This window comes from Vulpes vulpes, chromosome 11 (assembly GCF_048418805.1).
Source record: "Vulpes vulpes isolate BD-2025 chromosome 11, VulVul3, whole genome shotgun sequence".
Taxonomy (NCBI): Eukaryota; Metazoa; Chordata; class Mammalia; order Carnivora; family Canidae; genus Vulpes; species Vulpes vulpes.
The window spans coordinates 59,892,503-59,912,060 of record NC_132790.1 but is presented as its reverse complement, the minus strand read 5'-3'; the positions used below and the strand labels follow the sequence as shown (position 1 = coordinate 59,912,060).

At 39.1% G+C, this 19,558-nt stretch overlaps 1 protein-coding gene across 10 annotated transcripts in view; it reads right to left on the bottom strand.

Moving 5' to 3' along the window:
* Positions 1-11,650: 11,650 nt before the first annotated feature.
* MOBP (myelin associated oligodendrocyte basic protein) overlaps positions 11,651-19,558 on the bottom strand; it is a 50,131-nt gene continuing 42,223 nt past the window's right edge. For 5 of the 10 annotated variants that reach the window (XM_026000968.2, XM_072726524.1, XM_072726516.1 and 2 more), the window contains 2 exons: positions 14,688-14,771; positions 11,651-14,587 (listed from right to left, as the gene is read on the bottom strand). The gene's annotated coding sequence lies outside the window, so the exon portion shown is untranslated. Of the gene's footprint in view, positions 14,613-14,687; positions 14,772-19,558 lie in introns of all 10 variants that reach the window. The other 5 variants (XM_072726522.1, XM_072726518.1, XM_072726520.1 and 2 more) reach the window with 4 other exon arrangements.

Here is a 19,558-nt window from a genome sequence, read left to right as displayed (position 1 = left end):
TTTAAAGATGATATCACATACAATATATCACATACAATGTGATGATTGATACACATACGCATTGTGAAATGATTCCCACAATCAAGCTAATTAACATCTATCACCTCCCATAGTTAATTACCTCTTCTTTCTTTGTGAGAATGTTTAAGATCTACTATCTTAGTAAATATCAAGTATACAAAACAGTATTATTTATTATAGTCACTATGCTGTGCACTAGGTTCCCAGAATTTATTCATCTTATGACTGGAAGTTTGTACTGGCTAGCATTTCCCTATCTTCCCAATTTCCCCCCCACCCCACCCCACCAGCCCCTGGCAAACACCATCCCACTCTCTGTGTCTATGAGTTTGACTTTTTTTTTTTCCACATGTAAGTGATGCCACAACATATTTTTGTCTTTCTCTGTCTGGCTTATTTCTTTTAGCATAATGCCCTCCAGGTTCATCCATATTGTCACAATTGGCAGGATTTCCTTCTTTCTACGGCTGAACAATAATCCTGTGTGTATATGTGTATGTGTGTGTGACACTTATAAACATTCATCCCTGGACAGGGACTTATGTTGTTTCCATACATTGGCTACTGTGAATAATGGTGCAATAAACATAGCAGTGCAGATCTCTTTGAGATAGTGATTTTGTTTCTTTTGAATATATATTCAGAAGTTCAGACTGGTAGATCATATGGTAGTTCTATTTTCAACTTCCTGCGGAACCTCAATACTGTTTTCCACAGTGGCTACACTATTGCCAGCAATTGTGCACAGGTTTTCCCTTTTCTCTGCATCCTCACCAACATTTGTTATCCCTTGTCTTTTTGAGACTAGACATCTGCTAGGTGGGATGTGGTATCTCATTGGGGTTTTCATTTACATTTCCCTGGTGATTAGTGATGGTGAGCGTCTTTTCACGTACCTGTTGACCATTTGTATATCTTTGGAAAATCGTCAATTTTCTTGATCTTCCATAGTCATGTATATTTTCAGGAATAATAGATCCATACATATCAATTACATCTACCTCACTAATTGTGTTATTAAGATTTCTATATCTTGGGGCACCTGGGTGGCTCAGCCAGTTAAACAGCTGCCTTTGGCTCAGGTCACCATCTCAGGATCCTGAGATGAAGCCTGACATTAGGCCCCCTGCTCAGCGGGGAGTCTGCTTCTCCCTCTCCCTCTGCTGCTGAACCTTGGCTTGTGCTCTCTTACTTGCATGCTCTCTCTCTCAAATAAATAAATAAAATCTTTAAAAAAAAAAAAAAGATTTCTATATCCTTGCTTCTTTCTTTTGCCTACTTGCTCTGTTATGGACTGAGAGAAGTAAGTTAAAGTCATCTACTACTATACTTTAATCTTTATTTGCTTTCTTATCCTGTAATTTTAGTTTAATAAATATTAACGACGTGGGTTTTTTTGTGAATAGATATTTGTTACTTTTTATCAAGTGCACACTGCTATTATATAAAAAGCAGTCGTCTCACTTAATAGTCTTTGGCTTTAACTAACATTCTTATTTGATACTGAGATTGTGACCTTCCTTGTCTTTTTTTAGTTGAAGTAGGAGGCATGTTTCAGATATACCTTTGCCCTTTCTTTTATTTTTAGTGTTTCTGAATCACTCTATCTTAGATGTTTTTCTTATATAGTTTGCTTTGTAGTCTCATCTGAAAATATTTTTAATAGGTGATTTGAACCTATTTACATTTAGTAATATAACAAATATATTTGGCCTTTGGTCTGTCATATTGTTAAACCTTATGTGTTCTCTACTTTCTTGAGTTTTGCAGTGTGCATTTGTTAATTTTTTTGTGTGTATTTCTTCTTCAGAAGGTTTGTGGGAAAGATGGGGTTATAATGGTCTGAACTTGTCCCTCCCTCCTTGGGGATACCTAAGGCAGTTTTGACCTGGCTGGAATTCTTACAAATGTTCACTGATGGAATTTACTAATTAAAAGAAAAATGAGAGTGTGTTGGGGAAAGTCTTCAAGAGGATATAACTGCTGGCTGACCTGTGAGCTGAGCCCGGGGAACTCAGAACTCTTTACCTCTCCCCTGTCTTTGAATGTGAGTTCTACTTCCCTTTCCCACCAGAGGCTGCTCCAAGGACATAGCCTTGAGATGGTGATGTGGTGAGAACACCTGCACGGTATGTGTGACTGAACTCCTCTAAGGCCTCTATAAACTTTTAAGGTTTGGCAAACAGGTACCAAGATCCATTTGTCTTGCTGCCTACCAAGACAAGCCTCATATGTAAGTTCCCTTCCTTATTAAACCTGCTATCCACCAACCTGGAGTGGCTGGCCAGCCTCTTTCTTCATCTCTCCCTGCCCTCCATGTTTGGGGGCTGATTTTGGATTACACCTGGGAAAGTTCTCAAGGAGCTTGCAATTCAACAGGGTATTACAAGGTTACTTTATACTGAGTTACTGCTTTTTAATTTTCTTCCTTTCTCGTTTGACAGCTCACATCGTATCTCTTCCCTTGGGTTTTTGTGTTTCTGCTTGGTAATCCTCCTTCATGGGGGCAATTGATTTTTTTAAGAGTTCTTTTTTCTTTAACTCAAGACAAAATATTTTGTTAAAATGTTCATCTATTGTCTTGCAAGTTTCTTTGTTATTCCTCATTTGATCAGTTTTGCTCATTTTTAAATTATTTTGTCTTTCCATGATTCTTGGTCAACTATTTTTTATTATTCTTAGCATTGATTAGTTGGATTTTCCTGTTTGTTTTCAGCAAGCAGGTATTTTGTTGTTTAAGTTTTAGGGTTTTTTTGGGTGGTGGGGGTTTGGGCTTTTTTGATGATTTGCCTTTGCTTCCTTTCCCTCATACATTTTCTTTGTTGTTGTCCAGAATCAAAGATCATGTATTTTCTAATAACAAAAAATGTAACCCTGTGCTTAATGCATAAGGTTCTACCATACATTTTTATTGCCTCTCTTCTCCTACCCTGACATAGTTTCTATTCAGTCCCCACTTCTATTTCCCAATTCCGTCAGCTCCTGATATGTGCAAGAAATGCTTTTGTAGTACTTTTGTGTGTATCCTTACCTACAGAAAGTACATTTTTGAAATCCACTACCATATGGCCACCTTTCTACTCGCTTCCATTAAGCAGCCTCTGAGCTTACTTCAGGTGCCTTTGCAGCCCTGATCTCTTGAAACTTAGATCTTATGTCTCTTTTTTTTTTTTTTTTTTTTTTTTGCTTAAGTGATATTTAATACATTCCCTCCTCATCTATTGCTTCCTTATAATGTACAAGAGCGGATCACTGTCTCAACAAATAAGTTTATATTGGAATTCCAAGTATATTTTTTTAAAGAGATTTCTTTTTTATTTTTTTCTTTTCCACTAGTTCCTGAGTTAGAAACCTAATTATGGGGTCCTCTCAAGACAAAACATACACAACAAAGAGTTGGCTTTCTCTTTGATAAGAGAACAAAAATGACCCACATCTACCAGTCTTCTCATTTCCCTTCATCTGAAAATGAGCAGGCTTTGCTATGAATATAAACCAGGACTTTCTCTTTAAAGTTTCCTGAACCTTACTTTCTTCATTCAGATTTCTTGGAGCTTATTCAATAACATCAAACAAAGCTTTAATTATTTTTCAATATTATATATTAGCCCAATATATGAATTTCCAATAATTAATTTGGCAAGTTTTAGTAAGAAAATTCAAGTCAAGAAATCTTTATTCAAGTCTGAAGTTAGAATGACATACTTTAATTAATGATAAATAACATTTCAAGGTAAATGAGAAAGACCCTGTCTTTTATTATATGAAATGTTTATAAATATAATGGTTTTAATTTGCTCTATCTTCATGAAAATATCCATAAGTAGAATTCCAGGTAAGCATGAATGTCTGCTTTCTCAGTCATCTACATCTATAATGGGCCTGCTCACATGAAGGGTATCAGGTTATCCAGATTACAATGATAGAAATACCAATAAAGAAGTGAACAATGTTCATGGTACAACTTAATTCCTATAAAATCTTGGCAAATGTTACCCAAATGTAGCCTTTTCTTCAAAACTCAAACAACCTGTTATCTTCCCATTTTCCCTTCCATATATGACAGGCACCATTTTATACTTCGCTGTACATTCTTTGTACTATTAATCACTTACTTAATTTCTTTTCTGCCACCTTCCACAGACTTAAAGAACAGACACACTCAATAAAGTAGAAAAATATAAATATATAAAAGTTGAGTCCAGGAAAATTCAGAAAAACAAACTGAAGGAGAAAGTTAAACTATGAATGTATAGACTATTACTTATTAGGAGTGGAAAGTGGTAAGAATAGTTTAGTGTTTACCAAAATCAGGTTTTCTTCTTGGGTATGCATTTAGCTTGCACTCCCTAGCCTCCCTGCAGCTAGAGGCCTTTGTTTTAATTTCACCCAGTAGGATGTGAATACACATGATATGTGCTACTTGGTCTATGAAAATCTTCCTTGTGAAAATCTTCCATACTCCTTCCCCCTTCTTCTTGACTGAGAAGGACATGACTATAATGACATCAGAAGCCCTGTACTGAGGATGGCAGAGCCTCTGTTATGCTAGGGCCTTAAATAACTGTGTGGAAGAGAGGAGTCCAGCTGATTCACATACCTGCCCAAAATTGTCATCTGAGCCATGGCACAAATTTTGATTGTCTTTGAGCCACTAGTCATGATGTGTTTGTCACTTTAGCCTAGTATAGCACAAATAATACATGTGACTGACACAAAGCACAATAAACCCACATTTTCTATTTGAATTTCAGCAGATCTTTTAACAAGTAGGAAATAGTCTAGGCAGATGTTTACCCAGCAAATACTTCAGGGCATGGGTTAGTCTTCGTTTTCAACATTGGAGTACATCTAAGTTGGCACAGGGAAATGACTGACTTTCCAAAAGGTTAAACCCAGAATACTTGGGCAGTGTTACCATATGTCTCAAGAAGCTTCTGGGGTAGGAGGTGTTCAGTTGAAGGACTTTATTTGTTCAAATAACACAGGACCATAACCAGAGACTAAGGAGCCTACATTATCTGTGAGTCATTGAGCTGCAACCAGGAAGAAGAGCTATGGTCAGTGGCTGGAGTCAAGCAAGTTGGCAAAATCAAGAACCTAGCAGGTATTATGCTGAGTGAAGTAAGCCAATCGGAGAAGGACAAACAGTGTATGTTCTCATTCATTTGGGGAATATAAATAATAGTGAAAGGGAATATAAGGGAAGGGAGAAGAAATGTGTGGGAAATATCAGAAAGGGAGACAGAACATAAAGACTCCTAACTCTGGGAAATGAACTAGGGTGGTGGAAGGGGAGGAAGGCGGGGGGTGGGGGTGAATGGGTGACGGGCACTGAGGGGGGACACTTGACGGGATGTGCACTGGGTGTTATTCTGTATGTTGGTAAATTGAACACCACTAAAAAATTAATTTATTAAAAAAAAAAAGAACCTAGCAGGATGGCAGGTCAATATAGAAGCCAAGAAAGTCAGGATCTAGGCCACTGGGTTCAAATCCCAGCTTCATTCCTTACTAATTATGGAGTCTTGTGCAACTTATTAATGTCTCTGGGCTGGTCTCTTTCTTCTTCTATAAAACTTGGATAATAAAGCTATATGTCTCAAAGGGTTGCATGAAAATTAAGTATACCTAAAGTTTAGTGTCTAGCATATGGTAAACAATCAATAAATGATGACCACTTTTTATTAAGACAAATGAGAAAGATGATGGAGCACACCTTGGGAAAATTAGGCTCTGGCATAAACCAGGAGCAAGGCCAGAAAGGGTAAGAACCAGAGTTTTGCTCAATACAAATTCCATCTGAAGCTGTTGCCTTTGACCTTTGGTCTTGCCCCATCTGGATGTAAGGTGTGGAGTAGCATATAGGAGCAAACAGGCCACTTACATGGGGCAGGGGGCAATCGCAGCAGGTATCACCTATCCCTGAGGGAAGGACCCCCAAGGCCTGGCAGACTCAGAGGGGGACACCAGGCAGTGTCCGTTCATTGAGGAAAAGGCTGAAAAGTGGAGCTTGTATGAGTGTCAGAGTTTCAGATCTTCTAAATATCAGCTGTGTGACTTTGGGGTAAGTCTTTGAAACTAATTTTTTCTCACCTAAAATATGATAGTGTTTAAAGAACTGCATTATGACTAAATCAGATAACATTATCTTATGAAATACTTAATAGGTCATAGTTCAATAAATCTTTAACACATGTCAGTGGAAGGGTGGAAACGTGTCTATATGGTCTGTGCTGATGGGTAAGTGGCTGGCCAGGCATGGGAAAAAAATCAGTTTATTCTAAAAACCACACTTAGAGCATTACTAGTTGTGAATAAACATTTAACAATGTCCAGTGTATACTGAGTTGGTTTATACTTAAGAATCTGTGAACAAGTGTATGCTCCACCCAGTAGACCAGCTTCAGAAACTTCCATTTCCTCAGCAGCATCCCCTGTTCCTAGGGCAGCTCTGAGCCATGGTCGGGGACACCTTTCTGCTTCTTTCCTGCTCCAAGAGTCTCCCCATGGCCTCCATCATATTCTATCCTACCCCTGTGTTATGGCTCCCGGCTCACAGACAGAAGTTACAGGTGTCTATATTTGCATTCTCTTTAGTATGAAGCATTCAACCCCTCCACTCTTGTGCTGGATCCTCCTCTGGAACCTTCTCAATGGCTGAGTTCTAGGGTACAATGAACATCTATTGCAGACTTTGCAAGGAAACTAATTCCATGGAAGTGGATTATCTTCCCCTTTGCTCCTACAAAAACTATATGATAAAAATCCATTCAGTATAATAAGGAAGCAAAGCAAGAAAAGTAGGATATTACAGTAGGAATGAGTGAATTTGTAAATGGAACCTTATTTGAACTAAGGAGTCACCAGCCTATGACCGGAGAAAGGAGATAACATTTATATTTCTGCTCCAAAACGACTCCAATCCCCACCTTGTGAAGGAAATACCCCAAAGTTTTTCTGAGTGTTCACAGTAGGGCTGACCACGCAGCCTTCCTCAGCAATTACCACGAAAGCCTTCTTGAAACATCAGTCTTCTCTTCAAGCTGGTGTTCACCATCTGCAAAGGTCCTGTTTTTCCTGCTTACCAAAGGCCTGGAGATAGAACCTTCTGGATTTATCTTTTTTTTTTTTCTTTTTTATCATACATCCAGGCAGCAGATGTTCAGTGGAGTCCAAAGTAGTATCCCCTATATTGCCACAAACTCTATGACTGGATCTTTAGAGCCAGTAAAGGAAGGATGTTTATATACTGACAGCCTCCTTTTATATCCTCTCTCTACGGGTCCCTCAGGAACAAGGACAGTTTGGTTAGAGCAGTAGGCTCTTTTCTTTACTCTGAATCCCAATTGATTTATAACCCTCACAGTGACCCCCAGAGCAGAGAAGACCAAGCAGGGCAAACCTGGCAATCCCAAGTAATTGATGCTGACCATCAGCACTGCTGACAGGCTTGAAGCCCCTTACCTTTGGATTCATGTGTTATACAAGGCCAAAACCCTCTTTTCCTTACTCCTCCCTAAATCTCACTGAGTTTCCACCAAGTACCTCTACCACACCTCCATCAGACTGTCCCACGGAGCTGCCGACTTCTTGCTCAAAGCACGCCTCCACCACCACCTCCTTTGAGGAAAGTGGTTTGACCTCCTACTTGCATATGTTGGGCATTGTGCTATCCGTTGTTGATGTCTATTGTTAGTTGGCTTTATTCCAATTTTGCATAAAACATAGTGTAAGTCTAAGATACAAATTTTGCAAGGAACAGGATGTTGTCATAGGCAATAACTTGTTGCTAAATGACCTTTTCTTCACTTGTTTTATCATACCTTTAATTCTTACAGACATCAACTGGCATTATATTGACCCATTTCCCACTTACTTTTGGCTTTTGGTGGGTTTTAGCACAAACATTTTTTCCTATATATTTATGACCAAACTTACTCCTTATCATTCTATTTTCTGTTCCTTCACTTATTTCTTTTGCTTCTTTCATTTTATTTATTTTTTAAAGCTTTATTTATTTAAGTAATCTCTGCACCCAATGTGGAGTTCTAACTCACAACCCTGATATCAAGAGTTGCATGATCCTCCAACTAGACCAGCCAGGTGCCCTTACTTTTTTAATTTTAAAATCTTAGAAATTAAAGTTCAGTTAAAATTCACATTCTGTGGCATATTTTCCCTTTATTTTTTATCATTTTCCTTTTACTTTTTAAATACCTTTGATACTTTTTCACCAACATGCTTTTCTTGTTTGAGATTGCCCACTCAAAATTTTTTTCATCAGTGTCCATTTAACATTTTCTGACATCTGTAGGATTTTCTCCCCTTGGGGTGAGTCTTAGTCAGGTCTACTGAAGGTAGAGAAGCTGGTTCTGATTGGCCATCTGAGGCACACAGCCACATAGTAATAAGAACAATAAAGAGATAGGATACAAAGCCCCTGCCTGTGCAAAGTAAATCATTATTAAATAAATGGCCATAGCCAACATGACATAACTTGCCATAGGGCACGTGTGCTGGCCAGTTGATAAAACTCAGCACAGCTTTCAGGGGATGCCTCTGTCCACAGTGCAACCACTGCCAGCAACACTTAAGGAAGATTGTGATTTACTGCTAGAAAGATAAGAGCAACAACTCTTAAAGGTCATCCCTGGAATAACCAGACATCCTGGTTCTTTCAATCCACTGGCATCCTTGGCTACTCAAATAAATCACACTTCACAGAGATTTTTGGAATATTGATAATGTCGTGTGATACCCTTTCTGACTGTGTCCTGCTACAGGTCCTTCTCTTTATAGGGAAAAACAGGATCTGGCATTTTCAAACTGTTAGTTATAAAACAAGTGTAGGCCTCACATGATTTGTATTAATCAATATATAGTTTTTTAAGTAAAAAATTTCAGAAATCAGGTATGTTTTTCAGGTAAATTTGTTACAAATTTTTTTATATCGTTATGGACTTACAGCTCTCTGACAACTCTTTCAACACCTAGGACCCACAAACTAATGTTGCTTTTTTTCCCCCCAATGCCCAGAAATATGAAATCAACTCTCCTCCAAGGGCATTTGTCTTTCACTAGAGAATGGTTTTAGAAATCACAGGCACTAGTTCTACAAATAAGCTTGTTTCACATACTGACTGGAATTTGGAAGGATGATAGCAAAAATGTCCAACAGCATGAATCACTGTAGGGATGAACAGATAAACTCTCCTTTAAAAAATGTTCAGCAAGAGAAAAACCAAGAACCATATGATACTCTCATTAGATGCAGAGAAAGCATTTGACAAAATACAGCATCCATTCCTGATCAAAACCCTTCAGAGTGTTGGGATAGAGGGAACTTTCCTCGACATCTTAAAAGCCATTTACGAAAAGCCCACAGCAAATATCATTCTCAATGGGGAAGCACTGGGAGCCTTTCCCCTAAGATCAGGAACAAGACAGGGATGTCCACTCTCACCACTGCTGTTCAACATCGTTCTGGAAGTCCTCGCCTCAGCAATCAGACAACAAAAAGACATTAAAGGCATTCAAATTGGCAAAGAAGAAGTCAAACTCTCCCTCTTCGCCGATGACATGATACTCTACATAGAAAACCCAAAAGACTCCACCCCAAGATTGCTAGAACTCATACAGCAATTTGGTAGCGTGGCAGGATACAAAATCAATGCCCAGAAATCAATGGCATTTCTATACACTAACAATGAGACTGAAGAAAGAGAAATTAAGGAGTCAATCCCATTTACAATTGCACCCAAAAGCATAAGATACCTAGGAATAAACCTAACCAAAGAGGTAAAAGATCTATGCCCTAAAAACTATAGAACACTTCTGAAAGAAATTGAGGAAGACACAAAGAGATGGAAAAATATTCCATGCTCATGGATTGGCAGAATTAATATTGTGAAAATGTCAATGTTACCCAGGGCAATTTATACGTTTAATGCAATCCCTATCAAAATACCATGGACTTTCTTCTGAGAGTTAGAACAAATTATTTTAAGATTTGTGTGGAATCAGAAAAGACCCCGAATAGCCAGGGGAATTTTAAAAAAGAAAACCATAGCTGGGGGCATCACAATGCCAGATTTCAGGTTGTACTACAAAGCTGTGGTCATCAAGACAGTGTGGTACTGGCACAAAAACAGACACATAGATCAATGGAACAGAACAGAGAACCCAGAAGTGGACCCTGAAATGTACGGTCATCTAATATTCGATAAAGGAGGAAAGACTATCCATTGGAAGAAAGACAGTCTCTTCAATAAATGGTGCTGGGAAAATTGGACATCCACATGCAGAAGAATGAAACTGGACCACTCTCTTTCACCATACACAAAGATAAACTCAAAATGGATGAGAGATCTAAATGTGAGACAAGATTCCATCAAAATCCTAGAGGAGAACACAGGCAACACCCTTTTTGAACTTGGCCACAGTAACTTCTTGCAAGATACATCCACAAAGGCAAAAGAAACAAAAGCAAAAATGAACTATTGGGACTTCATCAAGATAAGAAGCTTTTGCACAGCAAAGGATACAGTCAACAAAACTAAAAGACAACCTACAGAATGGGAGAAGATATTTGCAAATGACATATCAGATAAAGGGCTAGTTTCCAAAATCTATAAAGAACTTATTAAACTCAACACCAAAGAAACAAACAATCCAATCATGAAATGGGCAAAAGACATGAAGAGAAATCTCACAGAGGAAGACATGGACATGGCCAACATGCACATGAGAAAATGCTCTGCATCACTTGCCATCAGGGAAATACAAATCAAAACCACAATGAGATACCACCTCACACCAGTGAGAATGGGGAAAATTAACAAGGCAGGAAACCACAAATGTTGGAGAGGATGCGGAGAAAAGGGAACCCTCTTGCACTGTTGGTGGGAATGTGAACTGGTGCAGCCACTCTGGAAAACTGTGTGGAGGTTCCTCAAAGAGTTAAAAATAGACCTGCCCTACGACCCAGCAATTGCACTGTTGGGGATTTACCCCAAAGATTCAGATGCAATGAAACGCCGGGACACCTGCACCCCGATGTTTCTATCAGCAATGTCCACAATAGCCAAACTGTGGAAGGAGCCTCGGTGTCCATCGAAAGATGATGGATAAAGAAGATGTGGTTTATGTATACAATGGAATATTACTCAGCAATTAGAAACGACAAATACCCACCATTTGCTTCAACGTGGATGGAACTGGAGGGTATTATGCTGAGTGAAATAAGTCAATCGGAGAAGGACAAACAGTGTATGTTCTCATTCATTTGGGGAATATGAATAATAGTGAAAGGGAATATAAAGGAAGGGAAAAGAAATGTTGGGAAATATCAGGAAGGGAGACAGAACATAAAGACTCCTAACTCGGGGAAACGAACTAGGGGTGGTGGAAGGGGAGGAGGGCGGGTGTTGGAGGGGAATGGGTGATGGGCACTGAGGTGGACACTTGACGGGATGAGCACTGGGTGTTTTTCTGTATGTTGGTAAATTGAACACCAATAAAAATTAATAAAAAAATAAATAAATAAATAAATAAATAAAATAAAAAAAGGTTCAGAATTCTTATTGATATTTCCAATTCACCTCCATTTGAATAAGATCCTCTTGCCTTACTCTGACAGAAGAGTTTATTAATCCATTTCAATTATTCAACAACTAATTTTCCTTGTTTTCATTAATGTTAATTTTTTTTAAAAAATGCTGTATTATCATACCGAACCATGGGTCTAAATATCAGTGTTGCCTCCCCCAAATTCAGAAAGCTCCATATCTTTTCTTCTGTCTTGACCATAAGCTCAGCCATCCTGAAACTGGCTCCATAGTGCACAGGCTCCATCAATTTTTTGATCAGCATTGCCTTCACACCAACATCTGGAAGGGAAACAGTCCTAGCCTTTGTCTAGGGGAACACCAAAGAAACTCAGAGTTCAGAGCACTCAGTGTGATACATTGATACCTTGTTTGCATAAAAAAAGGTACTAGTACAATGCAAATAATACACAAATACCACTTCTTAAAATTAAAAAAAAAATCCACTGTCAATTATCTCCGTCTGAGCTCCCAATTTGAATTTATTTTATTTTCCCTTTATATTTGTTCTTCCACTAGTGCCTTTGTATATCTATGGCGCAGAATTTTTAGTAAAAAAACTGCAATTTCACATATGCCCATGGGTACAAGTGGGTACACCAACTTACAAGGGTTGGCTGCATACATCATCCCCGATTCTGCTCTCAGTGACGTCACTCTCACAGCCTGCAATCAGCCATAGTGAAAGTGTTTAAGTCATGGAAATTGACAAACACTATGGATCAGGGCTTTCCACCCAAAAAATCGGTTGTTAAGCATTTACCAGGACAACTCTGAGTTCAGCTTTGGGACAACGCCGTTTTTCCCAAACCAGCCAAAATATCAGAACATAAAACCCATTAACATACAGAATTATCAGAGTCATTATGCCAAATATTATGGTCAAGAATCCCCACTTAAGAAGTTTACATAGAATAGCTTTTGGAGCTTTATGTAATTTTTGCAATATTCACTGCATAGTGCTTGCCAGAACCAAACCTTAGAAGACAAAAAAAAAACAATTGGATTATAGCACATTTTAGTTATAATATCCATTTAGTTATCCACCAGTTTCAAGTAATTTCCAGATATTTTTGATCCATCCCCAGGGCTTTTATTTCCACAACAGACATACACAGAGAATTCAGTAATTTCTACTTATTAACATTTCCATGCTAATATCCAATTTTTTACATGCATTAGTACTACCATGCTCTTTCCTTCTCAATTTTGCATTTCATAATAACTATCTTCTGAGTGTATCTATCTGGAGGATAGAGCTCTGAGTATGAAGTCTGGTTTTTCCAAAATCCAAAACGGGTGGAAGGAATATTGAGTTTCCTTATTGGGTCTGAGTGGGACTAGCTCACTAATTTGTTCTTTCTAGTGGTCTGTTATGGAGCCCCAGTGTCATTCCCAGAAATGTAACAGCCTCACATATTTCATCATTAAAAAGTGTTCATAATAGAGGTTCTCATTTTGTTGTTCATTTAGCACCTGAGTTTAGGCAGGAGAAACATTTCTACATGAAGGCTCTGTGTAGTTCAATTCCCCTGCCTTTTTATTGCCACTTGCCCAGAGAAGCGGCCTCCCAAAGTAAAGAAGCCAGATGCTCTGGCCCCACCTTCCAGCTACCTTGGGACAGTATTTGGCCTGATTCCGCTTTGCGGAGGTATGGCCTTGTGAGCTGAATCGCACCTGAGTCTAGCATTCTTCTTCCCTACTCTCTGTCTTCCCTCTCTCCCCAGCCCCACCTTGAGCAGACTTTCTCTGGCATTGCCCCATATTCCCACTTACCTTTTAAACTTGGCTGGGTCTGGTGGTGCTCACTCAAAGACACAGAGCCAGGGCCTTGTTTCAGCTTCAGGCATCTGCCTGTGCTTGGCCACCCAACCCCCAGCACAAGACTGCTTCGGATGCCCTTGCTTTTCTGTACTCTGAGCTTCCCTCTACTAATACTGCCCATTTTACATCCCTCCACATTCTACAACATTCCATTATCTTCTACTGTGCTTTCCTACCTATTACTACAGGAAGGTTAGGAGGGTTGGTATATTCTAACTCTAGTCCTTTGTCCACATGTCAGAAACCTGCTGAAGCCATAGCACAACCCAGGTCCAAAATGAGCAAGTGTTCTGTTTTCTAAGACATGTAACCTTGGAGAGACCCCAGGCTAATTATTAGTCTCCCACTTATTCGTCCATACACATTTGTGTCTGGCTAATATTGTTGACCATTTCTATATAGCTTTTCATTTCTGTTACTTCTTCAAAGCAGGAATTATTTCAAATCTTCCTACTGATTTCCAGGGGGATAGATATTTCTTGGATAGGCTTTCATTTTGTTGTCATTTTTTAATTCTATTCCATTATAGAGAGCATTTGAGATGTCATGGTTTCTGCTTATTGCCAAATTACAGTATTGTGCGTGGTTAAAATACACGCATAAGGCATCAGATTGCATTTACCATCTACTATTTGCTTTTTATATTCCTCATTTGTCTTACAAATTTGTCTACCTGGTGTAGGTATATGTGATTCATTTGTTTTTGTTTTGTTAAGGATTTTATTTTATGAATATACCATTGTTGATTTACTCATTTTGTTAGTGGACATTTTTATTAATTTCTTTCTCTTTCTCTCTTTTGTTTTCCAATAGCCAACAATGCTTCACTGAATAGATGTATCTGTGCCTCCTTTTCCTATGAATGCAAGTTTTCTCCAGGATTGGTACCTAAAGTTATAATTGCTTGATCATAAGTTATACAATATCCTCTTTTGCTAGCATACCCAGATTGCACCCCAGAAGTGTTATAATAGTTTATAAATTTTCATCAGTGGCTTATCAGAATTTTTCCCAAATCTTTGCCAACACTGATAATTTTTAAATTTTGTCATTATGATGGTTATACAACAGTATCTTCTTTGTGTGGATCCCTGAAGAAAGATATATATCTTCAGATTGAAGAAATTTGAATCCTAAGCAAAATAAATAAAAATAAGACTATATTTAGTGACATAGTAAAACTTCAGAAAATGAAAGAGAAAACTCTTAAAGAGAAAATAACAATTCACTTACAATGGAAGGACAAGTAGACTGACAACATATTTCTCATTGGCAGTGACAGAGGTCAGAAGACAATAGGGTGTTATCTTCACAAGGCTGTTGGAAAACAAACAAACAAACAAAAAAAAAAAAAAAACCTATCACACTAGAATTCTATGTTATTCTCATTGTATCTGCACAACCTCAATTGGCGTCCCCCACCTTCTTCAGAAACAGATATTGGTCCTTGACTGAAGTGTTGGGTAGGTGTCAGAAGCTGGGCAGTCTTGGAGCTTCATGCCCTCTGGTCACAAGATTTATTCAAAGAATATATATATATATATATATATATATATATATATATATATGTAGGTATATAAACAAAGAAAGACAGAAAGAGCTCTCTTTCCATGCATCTTCTTTCTTTTGGTCTGTTCCATCTGAGAGTAATGAGAGGAAGCTTTTGGAGGAAGAGAGAGAAAGAGAAAGAAAGAGAGAGATTTAAAAGATTCTAGTCAGAGTTCATTGTTTAACTGACTGGAGGTATAGGAGTGGTAGAGGGCAGGTAGGCTGTATGGACAGGGAAAAATATAGCCCAGCCATTGTGAGAGATGGGAGACAGAGGCAACCAAAAAAGGCACCAGATGAAAGCACTGACCATCAGTGGATGAACTTTGATAGGCCCCACCTACCAACAACTTTTTAACCCAGGAAATGGAGAATCTCAATGTGTGCCTACTCCCTCACAAGCACAGAGACTCTGAATATGATATCCTTGTGTTGTGTTCTTTTTATTCAAACTAAAGATAACATAGTCCATTTCAGGGGCATCTGGGTGTCTCAGTGGTTGAGCATCTGCCTTCAGCTCAGGTAGTGATCCTAGGGTTCTGGGATTGATTCCCGCATCAGGCTCCCTGCATGGAGCCTCCTTCTCCCTCTGCCTATGTCTCTGCCTCTCTCTGTGTCTCTCATGAATAAATAGATAAAATCTTTTAAATCACAGAATTTCAGACCTGGAAATTTTCTGAAAGACACCCTTTCTTTGTATAGATGGGTGAATCAAAGACCACAAATTGAGGTACTTGGAGCAACATAGCTGGTTAGTGACAGATATAGAGACAGAACTCGGATCTCCTAACCCCCAAATCACTTCTTCTTCTCCTAGTCACACCACCTCTGCACCCATATGGGCTGAATTTTTGAAGTGGCTTTCCTAATGTGCCTGGTATAATTCTCTGTCTGAAGTAGGAATATTTTAAATCCTGGCTACTCACTATGTCCTTCTTTTCTCTTCCCATTTCTCTCCATTTTTCCTCTCCTGGAAAGATCTTGGGTTTAATGTTAAAGTTGATGTCCTACAATCCTGCCAGTAAGCTGAAGACCCCACCACTGTATATGAGGGGGGTTAGCCCATGCCATCATAATAAACAAATGGAGTGGGTACAGGTATCTTGGAGCAGATAATACACTGCTGTGGGAAAAACAAATGTGACCCAGCAATTTGGGGTGAACTCTGCTCCAAGTGCTCCTTAAATTCATGCTCAACAATAAGAAAAAATGCATCCCAATAAGAAAAAAATCCTACTCAAAAAAAAAAAAAAAAAGCGAAGTCTTCAAGAGACACTGGAGCAGAGACTATCTCACAATCCATTCAGTAACACTTGGATTTTGCCATCAAGTCTACTTTACTCTCTTTCCAAAGTCTGTCTCTTCATATGTCTTCTTTGGAGTCTCTTTCCTGTCTCCTCTGTCCTGAAAGCCCCATCCTTTGTCCAGAGCCCTTTAGCTCCATCTCAGGGTTACAAACAACACTTGGCAAGGCAATGTGTTTTGGCTAACCAAGTATTTCACGTTCCTCAAGGCTGCCCCACCTTAGGGATCCCAGTTTGTTCAGTTAGGGGTACAGGTAGTACATGCAAGTTTCTCTGTCCAGAGACCAACACATTATTTTCTCAGTCTAGTTTGGCTCCAATTACTGTCCTATATTAATAAACAGACCACCTAGACTCTATTTGATCACAACACTCAGGTTCCAGGCAGCCCCTGTGGCGCAGCGGTTTAGCACCGCCTGCAGCCCAGGGCGTGATCCTGGAGACCCTGGATTGAGTCCCACGTCAGGCTCTCTGTATGATGCCTGCTTCTCCTTCTGCCTGTGTCTCTGCCTCTCTCTCTCTCTCTCTGTCTCTATGAATAAATAAATAAAATCTTAAAAAATAAAAATAGAAAAATAAAAAATAAAAAAAAACAATGCTTAGGTTCCTGAAGTTCTACATGACTAAAAATGGGTAAGCTGAACTCTGTCAACTAGCACTTTTTATAATATTCCTTCTGAAGGTTTATTTTCATGTAAGTTTGCTAAATCCTTTAGACTCAACAAATTTATCTTCTTTTGGTCGGCTTGACAGGCCTGAGAAGGGAAAGTTGGCTTAAATGACTTGTCCAAAGTCATATAACTAGTGAGAAACAAAGCCATGTCCCAGCTCAATATTTATTATGCACATAAATGCTCTTTCCAGAATCCAGTGCTCTTGCCCATTTTCATGAAACTTTCTTTGAGCCACTATTTTAAAAACCAACAATTTAATTACTATGTTTGCTCCTACACGAATATATTGAAATTTTGTAAAATAACCAAAATGTAGTTAAAAGATAGGAAATATCAAGAAATTGAATATATACTTAGAAACAAGATAATTAATTTTATAAAAACCAAGATATATATTAGATTATACAAAGAGGTAACATATTCAAATGAAATCTTATTTTATAAATATTAATTGTATATAAAATTTAAGTATGAATACCCATAGAAATATTGTTTGGGGGATCCCTGGGTGGCGCAGCGGTTCGGCGCCTGCCTTTGGCCCAGGGCGCGATCCTGGAGACCCGGGATCGAATCCCACATCGGGCTCCCGGTGCATGGAGCCTGCTTCTCCCTCTGCCTGTGTCTCTGCCTCTCTCTCTCTCTCTGTGACTATCATAAATAAACAATAAAAAAAAGAAATATTGTTTGGGGCAGAGGAAAAGTGATATGGCCCAGAACCATACCCACACCCTTCCATCACAAGACCATTAGCTAATAGAGCAAGCACTCACCAACACAAAGTATGCTCAGTGATGCACCTGTGAGCCCTGGTCTCCAGTCCAGTATGGATGGAGGAAATGGTAGCATATGGCTACTTTGTTATCCTCTGAAATAGTTGTGTAATCTTGGGCTCTAAAGCCCTGATGGTTGGAAATTTCACTTCTGAGACTTTACAACACTCAATAAATCTCTAAATGATTTTTCTTCTTCAAGATATTTTCATTATTTATTCAGTCAGCAAATATTGACCTGTTGTCCAGGGATACTCGAGATGAGCACATTTATCCCTGGACTTGCACACAGACACTTTTGTTTTGATCTTTTAGATACAAGTACAAAAGTGTTTAGTGCTCTTGGGTCCCAAGGAAGGAAGGAAGGCTCCTAAAAAACATGGATGGAGAACGAGGCTCTGGTAGCCCTCTAAAAATTTTAAATGGGGACTCAGATTTTAAGACAAAATGAGTTCTGTATCTAGGAAGAAAGCATATCCACACAAGCCTTATTCTTCCCTTGTATAAATAATGCCCTGGGATAAGCAGGTTGGTTGGCATAATGCATCCTTGTATGAGAAAGTCACTAAATAACATTGTTCTAAATCAGTTATATTCCAGAGAGGGTTAAAAATGTTCAGAACACAGAGCTGCTTAAAAAGCAGCTATATGAAGATTTGTTGGGTGGTATATGTACACTAACACTTTTTCATTTTCACAGCAACCTGAATTTTGCAAGTCAGAAAAGAAAGGAAACTGGAATGGCATGCCAACCAGACCTCCATCTGTATGGGTAAGAAGCATCACTAGGTTTACCCTCTACCTCTACCTGCATATGATTTTGAGCACGGGGAAGACAAAGAGTGTAAGGGAAAGAAATCACCTCCCCCAGGACACAAGAAGCAGCAGAAGGAAAGAAGCCACAAAAAGGAAAGAATCTATCTCCCCCCACCCCCGCTCTGCCACCCACATATACATTTGGTGCCAAATGCTCCCAGCATTCCTTTGGACTCCAGAGATTCTCTTATTAGGACTCCAAGAGTTCACTGAAGTGAAAATTACACCAGAAGAAAGCGGTGGGTATCACATGAGAACCTAAGTTCCAGTATCTAACTGAGGACTTTTGGAGACATGAGACAATGCAAGTATCAGCAAATTAAAACAATAGATGAAAGCAAGTTAAAGAGGTAGACAGCCGTGATGCAACCATCCTAACTCAGATGAGCACATTTGCAAGACATGGTGGCAGCTTGGCGCCAAGCCATGTGAGAAGGCAAGACAAACTGGAATTGGAGGGACCTGGAGTCAGAATGAACCTGGCTTTGGGTCACCACCCCATCTAGATCATTCTTGGTCACCTGACAGTGGGGAATCTGTGTAACTCAAAGTCCTGCTGGTTTGGGCAGAATCTCAGTTAGCAGCTGAGAACAAGATCTGAGGAGGACAGTATGAAACTCAGAGCAATAAAAATGTATGAAGGTTGTTGGTAGCTCTGCTAGAAATCTAAAAATCAAGTTCTTTTGTGATTTTAAATTGTTGGAAAGCAGATGAGTGAGGCAAGAGATGCAAGATAGAAGAAAGACAGGAGCTGGAGAAGAGGAAGGTGTAGTCATTGGGGCAGAGTGGAGAGAAAGCTATGTTCTCCTCCTGCCCCTGGTTGTCCCTGCCCCCCTAGCCCTACCTACTGAGATCAGCAAGTAAATCAGGGAAGATCTCAAGTATCAGAAAAGAGCTGTGGCTTAGCAAAATCATGGAATTGAAGTTCTGAATAAATGTGCTCTGCAGCTGAAACTACTTGTTCTTCATCTTTGCATCAGAGGAGAAAAATC